General features: G+C 38.7%; 1 protein-coding gene and 1 long non-coding RNA gene across 2 annotated transcripts in view; both read right to left on the minus strand.

The window, feature by feature from the left end:
- Positions 1 to 15,325, minus strand: part of LOC122967288 (protein unc-13 homolog B-like) — a 200,591-nt gene that overhangs the window by 13,452 nt on the left and 171,814 nt on the right. The window lies entirely within an intron of this gene.
- On the minus strand, positions 9,931 to 12,009 carry LOC122967296. The gene is made up of 3 exons (XR_006398582.1): positions 11,769 to 12,009; positions 10,079 to 10,111; positions 9,931 to 9,945 (listed from the first exon to the last, which is right to left on the minus strand). It is a non-coding gene; the product is annotated as an uncharacterized LOC122967296 (long non-coding RNA).

The raw sequence follows: 15,325 nt of genomic DNA on the forward strand, positions 1-15,325 counted from the left end.
CACAGGTATTTTCATTTTTTCCCCTGATTAGACCTCTATGAAGAACTATGCTGATGGACATCTCCCTCACTGAGGACAGTCTCAGTGAGGGAGATGTCCATCCAGCATAATTCTTAATAGAGTTCACAGTTACGTTACTAGTGACCTTAGTAATTATGACTCGGATCAGTGGTGCAATACAGATGCCGTATATATATGTAACTACCACCGCCTAATTTTAAGGACGTAGAAACTTTAACCGACTCCACTTTTTTCTAACCTTAACAAATTGATCATTTTAACCCAAACCACAATCTTTCCATAAACCTAACCAACTGGTTTTTGTGCCTCAACTTAACCACAGTGTTGTCACATCATAAACCATCATTATTTTTGACAGTGATTTGTTCTGGAGCCACATGGTCAAACAACATATTTGGTTTTTTGATCAGAAAAATTTGTTGACCTCACTCGCCTCCTGAGACTCATAGGGCAGGAAAATTTAATCATTCTTACTGGTGTGTTGAGTTTAGTGACCTCCATGTAATTCCCAACATAGCCCTGCTAAACTTCACCCTGAGCAGAGGCCAGATCAGCCAGAATAACTTAGAACACTTGTGTGGGTGCGCATGGTACTGAATACTAAAAACATGCTCAACTCTAAGCTATCAAAAAATATTTAACAATCCATTCTTGTGCCAGTTACCGCAAAAAAAGCCAAAGCTTCAAAGTGCTTTATTTCAGTGGTCATGATCCAGCCTGCAGCATGAACTGGCCTTGAGAAGTCTGGTAACAGACCTCCAATAAACCTGTAAAATACAGCCTGAAGCTCATTAGTATGCTGCTCCTTGAGTGTGCACCACATGTTACGGCCAGCCGAGTGGCTAGACGGTTGCAAGAAAAGGCGTCTGAAAGTGTCTTTGTAGAAACTGTGCCATCGATAACTGTGAATCTGTGTTATTAGATAGAAGATTCTGGGCAAACTGCCATAATATACTGTATAATCGGACTAAAGGAGAACTGTGACTTTCAAGTGACAGTGTTTTAGTATCTTCCGTTTTAATTGAGAAATCTTCTGGTGAGTGAAGTGAAAGGTTGGACTGTCCACTCCCTCCAAGACCGAGTCTGTTCTTGGTCTGAGGTCAAAAACGATTGCTGTGTTTACAGTAAACTGCAATTATTGGGCAAACATCTTTATAGACATTTGAAGGTGAGTGTGCACGTGTGTGTAAAGTGTCCTTGAATATGCAGTATACGCTCATACAGGTGATTTCTTTACAGCGGGAAGCGGCTTTTTTGGCTTCATGCGCCATTGAGCAACTTTCATAGGAATGTACATAAACAGTACATAAAAGCTATTAAATCTTTGTATCCCATATTAAAATATTAAATATTTAAAGTTTGTATGTGTCTCTTCAGTGTTCTGAAGGACTGATCTCTTTGGATTAACTGGATAAGACAAGAGATACTTGTTTTCTCATCTATGAGCTGTTTGCTGACTGTATATGTGCCTTGATTCTTAAATAGTCTATACAATTACAAATTGTGCTTAAAGTTGAGATGCCAACCCCCCCCCCCCCCCAAAAAAAAATATCAATTTCTTTGTATTCTCATATCAAAATCCAATCATATTTTTTTCCTGTAAAACAAAATATGACGTGTGCTTACGTAGGGCTTGAACCAAACCATCAATCAATCTTCAACTTTTAGCAGCACAGAGCTTGATGAAGATTGATTACGATGCTCACTTTTCAACATTCAAATTCCTCCCAACGTCCCGTCTGTCTGTCCTGTTTCACTCAGAAATACATTATGATTCTGAATGTTTGAATTTTACACTGTAGTTATTCTTATTGTCAAAATGTACAATTTGTTCAATATATATATATATATATAATATATAAAAAACTTTCATAGGAATGAATGTGGCCCTGCCTCCAATGCTGTATCCAGTTCTCTTTATACATCCGTGGGCCAAAGGTTGACCAATGGTGTAACATCATTAGTCAGCCGAGTGTCGCTTCATGTATCTGTCGTTTGAAATGAAAAACCTTCTAGTGTCATACATGGTCCAGCCGTACATTAGGTTTTGACCTAGTCTTGTTTTAACTAGTCTCAATCTCCTACCACCTAAACTCCCCACAGAAACATAACATCTGCTAGTTCAACAGTTCATACGCTGTATGTTTGCACCATATTTTGCATTAAAATATCCCCACATAAAACTTATGTAGGTATGAATCATTTCTACATATTCTCACTTCACTTGGTGTATTTTTTTAAGACTTTGGGAGGAGAGAGAAAGTGAATGCCTGAGAAAAATGACTCCTTAGAAGAGACACACATACACACTCTCCTAACTAGAATCACAGCTTAAATTAGAAGTGTCCTTTATAGGTAATAAGTGTTTGTCCGACTCTCTTATCTCTCTGCACCACACAACTGTACCTTCTTTGTAGCAGCTGTGGCTTCAGTCTTCACGGAAAGACAGAAAGGAAAAACAAGAGAAGACACAGACGTAAAACAAAAAAGAAACTGAGGATAATACAGCGCTGAATATTCATAATTAAAACAATAACAAACTACAGAAGAGCAGGGATGTACATTATAGTATATAGCAGGTAAAAACAGTGTGGGGGTGGATTTGTGTGGGTTTTTGTGATATTGTCTAGTGGATTGGGTAATGGTGAGTCTGTGATTTTAATAAAAGCTTTTTGTTTATTGCTTTTTGGTTTATTGGGATGCTACAAAACAAAGAGGAACACTGACATCACCTGTAGAAATCCTATGTTTTACTGCACACACCCAACAGGAATCATATGGACAACAGTCGCATTTTTATAACAACAACACAATCATACAACGTCAATGTCAGATACCTACAGACAGATGTTTCCTGTTACAGTTACCAGACAAATCCTTTTTGGGGCTAAGGCTCGTGATATACTTGCTTTTACCAACTTGTATACATATAGCTGAGATGTGAGTATCATTGTTCATATACTTTGTACCTCGTGGAATAAAAAGTATATGAACTAGCCGCTGAATGACAGCAGAATCCTCTCCATAGGAACAAGTTTGTTATATATATATATATATATATATATATATATATATGTAAGGTTATTATATTGTTTAGATTACAGCAGCAGCAGTGATGTTTAGCTTGTTTAGTTTCTCTTCAAAACTTTCTGTAGTTGCTGACATCGTGTCATTCCCACTATTCATGCGCTTAATTGGAAGATGGTACGGTTGTGCACATGCTCAAACTGCAAATCAAAGGATAAACACAATAGCCATAATGCTCATGCAAAACATAGTTAAAAGCAAGTATATCAACATTCTAAGCAGGATTAGTGACTTGTCACCTACACATAATCTTTAAATTTTATAAAATTAACTGCACTAAAAAATAATCTGGTGGAACTTTATCTGTTTGGTACAATATCCAATGCAAATACAGTAAGTATTCAATCCAAAATTTGTCACATTTTAGATTCACGTTATTAGCTGAAATAACAAAACCAGGGGATGTATTCAAATGCATTCAATTAGGACAAAAAATGGCAGATACTTACTGTAGTTTGCATATTTGTGCCATCTCTAGTTGATTCTACAGTGTTATAAATGTTACCAGCAGTATTAACGTTGTACGTCAGGATAACTGCATGATGAGGATTTCTACTGTATCACCACAACAGTCTAAATTCAGGAGTTGTGAGAGGTGGATCAGAGGGGAAAGCTCTACAAGGGAAAAAATGAAGATTTGTGATTGAGCAAACAAACCTTGTTTACTTCCTCCTTAGTCTGGTGAGAAAACGCAAAATACAACATTAGACAGCTGTCCTCTTTGATCGTATTTTCTTTTTTTTTTTAACCTTTTTCAAACTTTTCTCTGCATCAATATGTAAATATGCAAAAGTAAGTGAAACACTTTACATATGTAAAAAAACACAAAATGAAAAGAAAAATGGTTCATTCTGGAGTAAAACAAGCAGCGCTGCTTCTGTCGACGGCCACATCGGCAGATGGAAAATCAAAAGTTGCACTTCAACTGCTGCCATAAAAATTATTTGCATAGTCGACTGTAGAGACGTAGCCATACAATAGATCTTCAACTATTCACCATCTGCTTGATAATGGAAAATCAAATTTTTTTTTTCCTTTTATGCAAGAAAAATTAAAGATAAAGATCTGATGAATAGATGTTCAGCCATCAAAACAAAACAGAGCTTTTACACCAGCAGGGAGGACTTCAAGTCTCAAGAAAAGCGTGTGTGTGATCAAACCATTTGCTTGTCTGATAGAGGGTAGATAGCAGCCAATCAAACACACAGCTGGACATGAGCACGAGCCCTTTTTGCTCTTCTTTATCTCACGCCGGGTCTCTCAATCATTAGGAGGAAACACTGGCTATTAAATGTCAACACCTGTCTGTCATCTGTCAACACATAACCCCTTTCTGTCATCAGTTTGGCTTAATTTTTCAGTCCTAAATGTTCTTTGAGATGACAGATTCACATTTTCAGGCACACTAACACAAACACAAATGGTGGGCTGAAGTTTAGATGTAGAGAAATATTAATACATTTGCTCTGTTTACTTTTTCTTTCTGCTACTTTTTAATGTTCTTTTTGAGCCTGCATGCCTTTAGTGGATAACATGAAGGCTCCTTTTCTGCTTTTTTTGAGTCAGTATATTCAAAGTAATCATTAGGGCTTTGGTTAAAACTCAAACATCCCTAAAAATCATTAAGAAAGGACAACCATGTGTTAAATGAATGTTGGAGGACCTTTCATTGGATCCACTGCTCCAGCTGACATTATTTCAAGTTTTACAAATCTGTATTTGTACTCTATTTGTCTGCACTTGTTGGTGAGGACATTTAGAGGTATTTGAGCCACCCACCTGTTTGCTCTTGGCGTCCTCCTTGAGGCAAAGACAAATAAGGAAATGTTTCAACAGAAAGCCAACAGATGTAATCTTTTTCCTCACACCTAAACCTGCACTACTGAGCTAGCTTTTCTTCCAAAACTGAATTGCAATATTGACATGTACAGTGAGGAACATAAATGAGTGCATTCAAATGACTAAAATTGTTGGAGGTTCAAGGAAAATTACGGGAGAATGTGAGCAAATTTGAACAAGTAAAGATAAAATGATTATCTATTCACAAAATGAAATGAATAGATTTGAGGACTTTGAGCGTAGCGAGAGGAGGTGAAGGGCAGAGTGATTACAAACAAACAAACAAACCTGCTTCTCTTTGTCTTTCTTTTCAGCCTGCAAGGACACACACACATTTGGAAGTGAGCAATGCTTAGATGCCTAAAACACCGGTATAAACATGTGTTCACACACACACAAATACATTCACACGCTGATGTCACCTTCCTTGTTAGCCTCTAGCTCCTCCACACAGTGACTCACAAATTAATAAAGCTTATAACTGTTTTCAGGTGAAACTCTCATGAATCCAATTTTGTTGATTCTCATATTTTAAAATCAAGCTCGGAGACTCATGCCCTCCTCTGTGGGGTGAGTACTTTTTCAGACAGCTAAAAACAAGCCTTGACATTTTAAAGGCACAGAAAAAGCACGCACAGCATATGGGCCTTCTGTGGGTAACGTGACGTTAACCGCTTCGATCGTGTTTTGGATCATTAACATCGGGAACTATCTTCAGGAGAAGACAGGAGAAATTACATCGTTTTGAGAAAGAGCCAGAGGAGGATTGAGAGATAGAGAGAGAAAGAGAGTATATTAGGTGAGTAAATCATCTTGGAAGGGAAAAAAGGGTCATTTGCCCAGTTTGGGGGCCAGTTTCCCCCTCGCAGTGCAGTCCGTCTTATTGGTAAATCTTTCAACCTGTCCTCCTCCAATTCACTTTAACTAACTGTATGTTATCTTTACCACAAAAACCAGTGTTCAGTGTTGTACTGGTTTCAGTTCATATAAATCCTACAATCTTTTTTTTTGGTTTTTTGCATCATATCCCGTCTAAAGTGTCATCCATATTTTTTAAAACAATTCTACAATTTTCTATTTTTGTCAAATGAAACTGCAGTAAAAGGTTTTTGTCTTTTTTCAGGTTAAAATAATGATAATGATTAATTATTTGGGTTAACGTCAGATTTAGGCTTTCGCTTAATTTTTTGTTAAGAAATGTGCACATGCTCTAATGTTTTGCAATATGCACTTATTTATACACAAACAATGATTCATCTCCCTTAAGATCAAGTTCACAATCACACACACGTACACACACATAATGTAAATGACACAGACCTTTTCCTGATTGGACTCAGACTAGGAAGATGTGAAAACGGGGGAAAAAAAAGAGATGAATGACATAAATGTTAATAAAGCACAGAGAGAAAATATCACACCTCTGCTTGTCATACATGATAAACTTAAATAAATTTAAAAAAAAACTAAATAAACTTCTTTTGCTGGCTCACCTTTTCTTTGTCAAGCTTATGGACAAAGGAAGGAATAAAAAATATATAAATTAAAAAGAAAAAGACAGAAAACAAACATATAGAAGACAAAGTAAAAGACAACAACATAATGGGATGATGCAGAGGGAAAAAAACAGGTGGAAACATGAACACATATATACAGACACACATACATTCAGAGACACTCTCACACGCAACAAAAACAAAGTGATTGAAGGATTTAATCAACCACATGTGAGGATTTCAGTCAGCTCGGAGATGACAGTCAGCAGGAAAGGACAGGTTGGTTAATGGAAATGTTGTCCGGACTAATGTAGTGTCAAACCTTCTCCTGCTCCTCCTCACTGTCATCATATGCTGAGGAGTCGTCCTACAGGAGGACAGATCCGAAACACAATAAAACAGAGATTTAATTCTTCACGATCATTCAAGTTTTTGGATAAAAATATCTAGAGAGAGATTAAAGCGAGAAAGGCGTCTTTTTTCTTAGTGTGTCTACCAGGAACTTCCCTTTGTTGCCTCCTTGTTTTCAACAGCAAAGACATGCAGTTGTGTGTTCTCAACAGCTGTGAGAGCTCTGTATTTTCCCTTTAGTGCTTAAGGGTAAAAATAACTTCGCATTTTTCCCTCCACTTCAACCAGATTTTCAATCGTCTCAGAATAACAGCAGGAGCCATACAGCACTCAGCACGTCCCTGAAGCATCTTTTTAGTGCTGCCAGCTGAAAAATAAAGATGTCTGGTGGAGACATAATGTTATAGCGAGATGCTTATCTGTGTTGTCAGTGAGGCAACAAACTCTGAACCCTGTGCACTGACCACGAATAGCAGAGCGAAGATGAATAGCGACAGTGACGACTACCAATCCTCAAGTCTCTACCGATGCAACATCTCTTGTTTTTATCTGTGATGTTTCTGGAATAAATCAACTACATCTCTTCAAGTTTTTCCTTCCTGGTCTCATTTTGGTGTCACACAGACAGGCTGGGTTGCTAAACATGAGCGACATTAATGATGTCACAGGATTTCTAGGAATTATAGTTATCAAATAATTTCATTGGAGCACCACTGGGGGAAGATCTTCAAGCCTTTTGCAGCTTTTAATGCCATTAAAGTCATAAAGGATGGGCCACAAACACAAATACAGCACAACACACAAAACACGAGGTCCTAGTCTCACAAACACCTGATTTGCATGTTAAAGCACGTTAATATATTGTCACTCTGCCTGACCAACCAACCTTATTCTCCTTCTCTTTGTTGTCAACCTGAAGGTGGACAGGATGAGTCAGGACAAAACAGGGCAGGGCAAATAGGTAAGGACAGGACAGGACAGGATAGGATAGGACAAGCCGGACACCATCGTCAGTGTATTGAGTATATAAAACATTTCGTTGTATTCCTATCAGAAATCTTTTAAAATCCAAGATATTCCAGAAATTCCAGAGCTTTACATGTTTTTGAAAATGTGATCATCCGTAAATCACATTCAAGTCATTAATTTGAATTTAAAACATCCTTCAACAGCTGTCTGACTGAAATACAATGGAAAGATGCATTTGAAGGAGAGATGCACTCTGCAGGCAACTTATTTTTGGAACAGACTATTGAGCAGAGCTGTTGTGCTGAACAGTGTGCAAACACATGTGAGGACATTGTATTAACATTCATTCACTCTCTTGAGGTTTACCTTTACCCTTAATGTTAACCTCAAAATAAATGATTTATCTTTTGGGGACCTGCACCCCAGATGAGAGATAAGTACTCACAGTTTAAATGTACCTGCAGTAGTTACCCTGACCTTCATGTTTGAGGACCAAAATTGATGTGACGCATTCTCTAACCTCTCACCCTAAACTTAAAGGTTACACTGAAAGGGCATAATGAAGAAAAACATGTGTCAACGTTCATTTGGGCTATTGTGTTGGGATAGACTTGAAAAATGATGAACCTGTCCTTTCACCTAAACATAATTCTGACCTTACCCCTAAAACCAAGACGTAACACTCCATCAGTCATTTGTTGAAGTGAGCACCAGACGAAATGTCCTCATTCTCAAGGTCTAGAACTGGTCCTCCTCACAAAGCTAAAAGTACTAGAGGCCTCTGAGTACATGCCTTTCAAGTACTTTAACAGTAAAATAATGACACAAATTCCTGAGGATCCAAAGCCCAGACAGCCTGTGAATTCAACCTGACTTTCACTCATTTATAATCTAATCACAACTCAAAAACAACTGTAATGCAAATTGAAATGACCTTTGAGAAATGAAGAATCTCAGGGTTCCTCCTCATAAATAAAACTCCTTTATGAAGGAGTCGCAATCAAAATATTTGATGTTCCATTTGCAGCAATCAACGAAGGAGCATGATAACGTTTAAACAGACTCTGGTTCAACATTGTCTGGGTCAGGGTAGATTTATGAAACTGGAGATGATTTAACATCTAAATGCCAGTACAGAGAGGGAATTAATTGCTTGCACGATGACAGAGACATAAAATCGCCTCCTTCAAAAGACCTGACTAAAGCAAAGCATCAGCACATTTAGCTGACTAATAACAGTATGAATATCTTCTCTATAACATCCCACAGCTGTTAAAGTAACTTTAGCCATTAAACATCCAAGCTCTATCACCCTTTCATTATCTACAGCTTCTTCTTCACCCCTCCAAGTCTGACTTTGTCTGAAATGCCACAGGCCCCCCTACAGTCAGGTGACAAACAAAGTCATTCCAAGAGGCTGTTTAGTTGCAGCTAAAAGCAACATTTCTATACACTGTCAAATTCAATTATCTGGCAACCCACTGTCTAGTCTATTAAGCACTCACTCGAGGAGGGAGGCTGTGTTGGCAGCCAACTGTAAATGTGTTAAGCTTTGCTAGCATGTGGTACCAGAAGCTTTATGGGCAATTTGGGTCTCTTTAGTTATATGGGGGTAACAGTCATGTGATAATAGGCAGGAATAATTTAAAAATGTATTAAAAAAAGTTTTTTTCTGCTATCTTGGACAGTTTATATCGATGACTGCTTTCTTAAAGCATAAAATAAGGCATGAAATAAGAAGACAACCAAATCTCTGAGGGACATAGAAGGTCTTGAGTCTGCAGGTTTTTTATTTTAAGGCTTCTTTACAGACACGGACACTTTGAGACTCTTTGAGACATGTCCACAGGTATGAGTGTGTCTTAATCTACATAAAAATCTCTGGTTTCTGTCTAGCTTACAAATATTGAGATTAATATGATGTAATCATGTACAAGATCTCAGGGAAATTACATGCTACCTGTGTACTAGAAAGTTTTCTTTTTAAATTCCCTCTTACCTCAGATCCCACTGAGACTGAGCAGCCAGACTGGGGGTTGAAAATGACAAAACAATAAGAAAAGAAGGTGAAATGAAACAAGACAGAAATAATTAGAATTGAAAAAAAGACATCTGAGGAAATCATATGTGAAAGCGTTCTCAGTGGGAATGACCTAGAAACTCTCACCTTGGTCTCCACTGACTGGCAGCCGTAAAGATTACACCAACCCACAAACAAAAGACAGTTGTTTTAAAATATAAAGACAAGGTGAAATAGCAAAAACGAATGAGATTTTTGTTTTCTTCTGTCAGCCTTTGCTGATGAGAATACCCACCATATCATCCTCCCCCTCATTGTCTGTGTTGGCCTGGTGGAGATGGTATGGAAATGAAAACAAACAAATAATATAAAATGTATGACAAAGAAAATTTGATTATATAAAGGAAAAGAACAAAAAAACAAAAACAAATGCAGAGAAGTATTACTCTGATGTGGTTTTGTAAGGACACAGCGACTGTAGGTTTCAGCATCATCCTCAGATTATGCTGGCATCCACTCAAACACTTAACTAAATGGGAAACTTATTTATGGAAATCAATGATACTGCTTAAGAATATCTGCTCGCCACAAGCCTGAGCTAATTTTTAATGACAGTGATTGTAGCTGATTCTGGTTAAAAAAACAACTAAAAATTACGCAATGTAGACTTGTGATACACATCACGCCACACCTACACAATCAGATCAATGACCTCTGCCAACAAATTAATTTTGTTATAACCCTAACCCTTAACCCTAACCCCTAACCCTAACCCTAATCCCTAACCCTAACCCTTAACCCTGACCCTAACCCTAATCCTAACCCCTAACCCCAACCTTAACCCCTAACCCTAACCCCCTAACCCTGACCCTAACCCTTAACCCTAACCCTAACCCTTAACCCTAACCCTAACCCTAACCCTAACCCTAACCTTTTTATCTGAGATTTTACCTTAAAAATAACTATAAGAACCATAGAGGCTGCAAAAAAGCCAAAACTATATGTGGACACCCCTGTCCATGTAGGCTACGTCTGCATATTCTTATTTTGAGGCTGTTTTTGTTTTCAAATCTATAATTTTGTTTGGTCCGAATCAGTGGATGCGCTGATAAACTTGTTGCTTTTTCCCGTTGGTTTGAAGTGTTTTCACAAAAAATCAGGACGAACCAAAAAGCATCACTAAAAGCCACGGGAGAACGTTCTCTTTTGTCATTGGTCAGACATGTCCGGGGTGGGAGTGAGAGCGTTAACACAGGAGGAAGGTCCTGAAGAAGGTCAAACCTGAAGGTGCCCAAATATCAAGAAGGCAACGTACTTTGTTGTGCTAGCGCAGGTTGGATCTTGATTCACTCTTAGGCTACATGCTAGCAACTGTTGATTTAGCTAATTCGGATCACAGTATGCAAAGTCCACGCGGCTACACGAGTCGTTTAGCTCAAACTTGAAGAGTATGCCTTGTAGTTGAGCTTGGATCATGTTCCCACAACAAACAACCACTCCAGAGTTACCGGACCAAGACCACTTCCTCAAAGGGTCTTGGTGCAGTTGTTTTGGGGTATGATTGCTCCGTTCAGATCTGCCCAAACGAATCGCATCAAGGGGGAAACGAACAACTCCGATTAAAAAGACAAAAACAGTGCAGGTTTGAAAATGCCCTTAAAGTAGTTACTATAAAGGGAAATCTTGGCATAGGTTTAACTAATAACATTAATGATGGCAGTGAGCCTACGTGGAGGGCAGCCATGGTTAATGGTATTAGGTGCATCTGTGTTCGACAAGCCAGAGGGAATTTGAAATGCCAAAATGTCAGTTTGGCTCAAACAAAGTATGAAAAGCATTTCATATGAGAGCTGGATTTTTGCAGGAAGTACATATTAGTACAACAAAACTGAAAGTTCACTAGCTGTTTGCTAGTTTGAAACACCTAAAAAGTTATTTATCCAAACTTAATGTCGAGGTATTGACAGATGGACAAGTTGACCCACCTCCTCGTCAAGCTCCTCAGGTTCCTCCTCGTTCTCAAGCTTTTGGAAAGAAGCAGCATTGTAAAAGCACAGTATTTTTTTTTTTTTTAACATAAATTATATCAAGTGGAAAGGAAAATTACTAAGTTTCATTAATAGGACATTGCACTGAAAGTGATGATTGGGAGTCTAGGAAGAAGGAGGAGGAGGAGGAGGAGGAGGAGGAAGAGTTGTTGATCTTTTGCATATGAGTAAATTGGGTACAACCTAAAAATAGAGACACACACACTACTGGGTAAAAAGAGGCTAGAGTTGGCTAGAGGTTCAGGATGGATTTTTGCTTTAATGAGGAGGATGTTTATTTTGGATATTTGTGTTGGAGGAGCAACAGGAGAGGAACGAGGGTAAAAAAGAAACCCAGACCTACCCTCTCCTCCTCAGCAGTTAACTGTAGAGAGAAAGACACACACACACACTCTCAGTCTCACATGCTACTTATAATAATTTGACGCCTATGTACGCACATGTACGCACACATTCGAGTTTCACACCTGTTGCACCTTCATCTGCAAACAAACGTCTAAAATAAGATTGGCTATTTTTATAGAGATGTCTATGCTATGAATATTCCAAAAAATATATCAGCAAGGTTACTTTTCATTCAAATAAGACAAAAATGTAAAGTTAGAGATGCAGGAGGAATATTTCCAATTTCATACTGGATGGTTATAACTCTACAAAACCACTACAGGTTCACACGTCCAGCGGATATAGCAAAATCAATTCCTGCAGGCATATAAAATTCACCTCTGCTGCTTCTCCTGGCAGCGACATATGAGCATGAATGTGAAATGGATCCATTACAGTAATTAGGTCACACCTGGAGGACATTGAGGTGGCCTAAATATGCTACATCTATGTTACAGGACATATCAAGACCAACAGAGAAAAAGGGCACACTGGGAAGTTTTGTGTGCAGGAATCATCTTTTGTTTTCTGTTTGCTGGTGATCATTGATGATTTGGTTACAGCTTTTTCCAGCTTCATTTCAAGAAATACCTACTGTATAGTGTGCAAGGTCTGAATTTACATACATCATAAATAAAAAAAATCAAATTATAAACAGGACTACAAGAGCCTTTGAAATCCAGAAGCAGTTATTGAATTCTTTTGAAAACAGCTACTTCTAAGAAAGTCACCTCTGGCATGTGATAAGTTGGAAAACATTTTTTTTTTTTACCAGTTTGCAACATTTTCAGATTTTCTGACATGTTTTAAGTCTGACTTCACACAGTGTTTCAGATCTGTTTTGCTTCCATTTGGTGGATGTGTTGGGAGCGATATACCCAAACATCTACTGTGAAAACAATGACGTAGGAAAACACTAGTGTCCCAAAGAGACATCAGTACACCATGGAATACAATTTGCCCTGCTAAACATATATAATTAAACCCATTGTCTTCAGCGTTGACTACTACCAAAGCTTTGTTACAGGATGAAATGTTTTCAGCGGAACTGAATGTGTCCCTAATGAGTTTTCTCCTCTCTGAAGTCAAGCTATCTCACTGCCCTTTTCTAACAAACATTTGTGACAGAATTTCTACAGGCTACCATGAGTGTGAAGGCTTGGTTATGCTAGAAAATATACAGTAGTTTGTACATTCTGCCTGATCATGTTGGAAATCAAAAGAGTTTATAGCCTCACACTGAAAGGTGGAGAGAAAAGCCAGCCATGGAGAGAGGTAAGACGTAATAATCGTTTATTGTAATTACTGTAAAATGAAGCCAATGCGGAAGTGCCAAAAACTGCAGTTCCTTGAATAGCCACTTGAGGGTGGCTCCAAAAACGAGTCAATCCCCATAGACCCCCATGATAAAATGCCCAACTTTACAGCAGAAATAAACATGTTTACAGCCTGGTACAAAAAACGGTTTTGGTCTCTGTAGCTAATTTCCCGTTTCACGACAACTGTACGGGGGGTAAATTTTTTTATAACTCACCCGTTTAAATTTTACTAAGCCGTAAAGTTATGCATAATGAAGGACATGGCTGCTTTGAGTGACAGATCCGCCAGCCGCTAGGTGGCTTGTTTCAGCCATTCAGCCCGCCTCTTTGCCCATTTTTGATTGGCTGGGAGTTAGGCAGCGTCACGCACTGCCAAGATGGCGACGGCCAGAGCGGCTCGCTTTTAGCTTTAAAACTGCTCTTCAGAAACCAACGGGTGACTTCACGGTAACTACGTCCATATTTTTATACAGTCTATGATGGTGATGCACATTTTCAGACAGTCTCGTCAAGAAGGCATTCATAGCGTTACATCCGGTGGTCACATGAAAATTGACAGAAATTGTTGTGTGACAAAACAGAGAGCTCGAGAGAGATCAAACTCTGCTTACTTTCTCACCTCTGCATGCCTGGCCAATCACTGTGTGAAATGAGTGTGAAATTTTGGATGTTGCTTTTGGAAAGTTACAGTAATTGTCGAACATAGCCCCCTCCCAAATCCAATGTCAGAATAGGGATGGAGTGAGGTCCTGCCCGAAGCTGTTCGATTGTCTGATAAGTATTTCTGATGGAGTATACTGGCGCCTTAACAAGACTTAGGTCAGAGAGGCAACAACTTGTCACACATGACAGCAGTACAAACCGTTACGATGCAATTGCAACTGTTTGAACAGAGTACAGTTTGCCATTTTCAAACTCCTTTCGGTCTGGAACATCTCTCCAGTTGACTCAAGTTTGTCTGACTCCTATGAGTCACACCAATTCTGTTTCTATCTATTCTAAACAAAGCACTGTTCTTGTTGCCAGGAGAATAAAACTCCCTGTGAACTCTTTGTTTCCTTGAAAAGACATAAAAGACGCACTGCAGCATCCAAAATCATTCACTCATTATCTGTTCACTCTGTGTACCAGATTTGACAGTGAGCTGTCAGTTTAGAAAGCAAAACCTCAACCTTCATACAAACTGTACATAACAAGAAGTCACACATCATGTGACTGAGGTGTGTGGTGCAGAATAAATCAGTCAGACCAGTGTTTAACATTGGAATCGGCAAAATTATTAAACTAACTGTTACTTATAGGCTTTAGGTTTACTGACAACACCCTAACATATTATAAAATACAGCATTTAAAGGTGCACTGTGTAGAATTTAGTGGCATTCAGCGGAATGGACTCGTCAGAAATGGAATATAATATCAATAAGTATGTTTTAATCAGTGTATAATCCCATGAAAATAAGAATCGTTGTTTTTCGTTACCTTAGAATGAGCCCTTTATATCTACAGAAGCAGCGGGTCCTCTTCCACGGAGCCAGCAGCCCAGTATGGACAAACCAAACACCGGCTCTAGAGAGGGCCTTTCATGTTTTTCGCGAGTTTTGCGGCCACTGTAGGTTCTCCTACGTGCTTGGAATAGGAGGGTGAGGGGAAGGTTGGTTGCAATCTGCAACCTCACTGCTAGATGCCACTAAATCCTCCTTATCCTCCTTTAAGACTTTGTCAGGGATAGAACGATAAGGTCCTGAACTTATTACCATCATTGTCCCGGGAGCTCTCACAGTCCATTAACCA

This window comes from Thunnus albacares, chromosome 2, assembly GCF_914725855.1.
Source record: "Thunnus albacares chromosome 2, fThuAlb1.1, whole genome shotgun sequence".
NCBI classification, from domain to species: Eukaryota; Metazoa; Chordata; class Actinopteri; order Scombriformes; family Scombridae; genus Thunnus; species Thunnus albacares.